We start from the raw sequence: 2,931 nt of genomic DNA on the forward strand, positions 1-2,931 counted from the left end.
AGCTGTTTTGGAGCTGTTAGTGGAGGCTTTTCTGTATTCCAGATAAAATCCCAACCAAACATCCTGCAGGATGGATGTTCCCGGGGTGATCTCGACAAACCCTGAGCTCCAACCGCTTCACAAACCTTGGCAATTCCATTTTTAGGGAATTTTGCCTGAAATCCTGAAAGAAAAGGTGAATTTTATCACATTCCTGCTTGGCTTTGATGATTTTTTCCCCTTTTCCAGTGTGAATTGTGAGCTGATGACTCTGGTTTTGCAGTTTTCCCTCTCTTGGGGCGTGAGCAGAGCCATTGGTTACTTTTCAGGGAAATGAGATTCAATTATGTCCTGCCTTCACCCTGCTGTTCAGCACTTTGCAAATCACTATCCAAATTTAATATAATTCTTAATTAAACCTTCTTGAGATGCCACAATAATAGTCAGGGATGATGTCGTCTGTCTCCTGTGCTGCATCCTGGAAAAATGGGACAAACCAGGAGGAAAAAAATGGGATATTTTGGATGGATTTGGGGGCAGAATCTCATTCCTGGAAGTGTTACCTCATTTGGAGCTAATTAATAGCAAACTTCTAGTGGATAACTCATTTTTCACTTGGGGCACATGGGGAATAAATCACTTTGCAAGGTACAGAAATAAGATTTTCTTTTCAAATCTTGGAGGAAAAATCCTTGGAGTAATTTGTTTTAATCCGGTTGGAGTTGACAAACACAAGGCAGGGAAGGATTTACAAAGTTTTCCAAGCAAACATCAAGGCCTGGATGTGGGAATTGTTGCTCTTGGTGTGTGTCCTGCTCCTGGAGTACATTCATGGAATTCCAGATGCATTCTTCTCCAGCTTTCCCTCAAAATTGATTTACAAAAGCTCCCCGTGCTTCATGCAGGTATTTGAGATATTTAGGAAGTAAAAAAAGAGTTTTTATCTGGTTGGGAAAGGGGAGTCTGACAGGAAAATCCTGTCTGGAAATCCCAAATCTCGCTCCAGGAGTTGCTGTGATTGTTTAATTCCTGTTAATCGTGGATTCTAAAGCGGATATTTCATTTTTTTTTTAAATCAGGGAGGGGAAATCGATGCGAATTTGTGACTTCTTGGTCCTTTTTTTTTATCCTAAGAGCTGAAAACTTTTGTCACAGAGACCCTGAGAGGATCCTGGGTTTAAGAACACATTTTTTTGTTCCTAAAGATGATTATTTCACATCTGTCTGCATCTGGCTGGGCTTTCCCTGCACCTCATCCCATGGGAGCTGGCTCTTCCCTCAGCCAGCACGGCTTTAGGGAAGAATATTCTTAATAAAAAGTCAATTTGTCTGGCAGTGACCCTCTCCCAAATAATTCTCTTTGCTCATAGCCTCGGGTGTGTTTGCAGAGAGGCGATCCAGCATTTCCTAAAGCGGAATTTCTGCCTTTACTCGCCGTGGAAATCATTCCAGCACGGAATTCCCAGCTCTTTTCAAAGAGACAAAATCCACCAGGGACAATTAAATGTTAAAAAAAAAAAACCCAAAAAAAAACCCCAAACCTTTTTTTTTCCCCAAGAAAATGGAGATTACCACTGTGTCAGCAACCTTATTTAATAGCAAAAGTAATAATATCCTTCACCTAGCAGGGAAATCCTCCTGGGACCGGTAAAACTTTCGTTACGGATTAAGATAAAGCGGGACTTGCTTTAAATCAAACCCGATTTAGGCGTGACTTAAATCTTGGCAGGCTTTTCCTAACAAATCTCTCTGGCAGCTGGAGCAAATCCCAGCACCAAAAAAATATAAAACCACCCTTCAGTTTGGGGGTGAAATGCTGAATTTGGGGGTTCTGCTCGCCCACTTGGGGATCTCCTTCCCAGAGGGGGAAAAAATGTAGGAAAAGGGTTGGAATGGGGGTCTGGAAGGGCTCTGATGGGCCAGGATTGGGAATTTCCCATCTCCCAGAGCACTGCAAAATCCATCCTTCTTTTCTCCCCNTAAATAAATATGGGACAGGAAGTTTTCAGTGGCAGTTTTCAGTGGGAGCTGAACTTTTCCCTTCCAGGATTTTCCCCTGGCCTTGCATTCACATCCCACTTTATTTCCTGATTTCTCAAATTATAAAATATATTTTAGAATTTAATCACTGTCAATATGAGATGTAAATACAAATTCTATACCCTATAGTAAATAAATCATTCCAAACTCATTTAACCTCGAGTTTCTTGGTGCTGAACCTGTGGATTCACAGGCAGATACTTCTATAAAATAGAAAGGGGCAGCAATACTTTGAATATAACAATATAATTCCTAATTAATACAGTAGGAAAACACATCAGAGGCGTAAATCCTTTATTTAAATATCATAAAAACAATGTAAAAAGACAATTTCTCAAGCTTTTAATTAATCTTGATGACTTATTACCATATGACAGCTTTTAAAAAAAATAAATAAATCGTACTTTGGCTGCCTGAAATAATTAGGAAATACAGAAATGTGGAATTTTAGCTCTTTGCTTTTCAATTTGGCTTTTCCCATGCAGATGCCAGGGGTGATTGCTTGGTGGAATCCTCGTTCTCAGCTGATTTTCACAGTGGGAACTTGTGGCTGGCTCATTTCTGTGATCACAATTCAGCCTAATTGGTGCTGTTAATGAATTATTGTTCTGCTGGAGGGGAGCGGGGGCTTGGCCAGAGGCTTTCAGAGGGGTTTGCTGGCAGCAGATTTATTTCCTTTGGGAAGGGGAATCTTTTGGTGATAAAATATCATTTCCCATTCCTGGGGTTTGAGTTTTGCTCCTTCTTTTTTCTCCTTCATTTCTTTTCTCCTTCATTTCTTTTCTCCTCCTTCTTTTTCTCCTCCTTTTTTCTCCTTTTCTTTTCTCATTTTCTTTTCTCCTTTTCTCCTTTTCTCCTTTTCTTTTCTCCTTTTCTTTTCTCCTTTTCTTTTCTCCTTTTCTTTTCTCCTTT

At 40.1% G+C, this 2,931-nt stretch overlaps 2 protein-coding genes across 3 annotated transcripts in view; both read left to right on the forward strand.

Annotated features, from left to right (window-relative positions):
* PIAS1 (protein inhibitor of activated STAT 1) overlaps positions 1-2,931 on the forward strand; it is a 56,206-nt gene that overhangs the window by 14,219 nt on the left and 39,056 nt on the right. The gene's annotated exons all lie outside the window — the stretch shown is intronic.
* The window catches only part of LOC117244924, a 17,912-nt gene that overhangs the window by 6,284 nt on the left and 8,697 nt on the right, over positions 1-2,931 (forward strand). Inside the window, exon 2 of the mRNA XM_033517012.1 lies at positions 43-175. The gene's annotated coding sequence lies outside the window, so the exon portion shown is untranslated. The remainder of the gene's footprint in view (positions 1-42; positions 176-2,931) is intronic.

This window comes from Parus major, chromosome 10 (assembly GCF_001522545.3).
Source record: "Parus major isolate Abel chromosome 10, Parus_major1.1, whole genome shotgun sequence".
Taxonomy (NCBI): Eukaryota; Metazoa; Chordata; class Aves; order Passeriformes; family Paridae; genus Parus; species Parus major.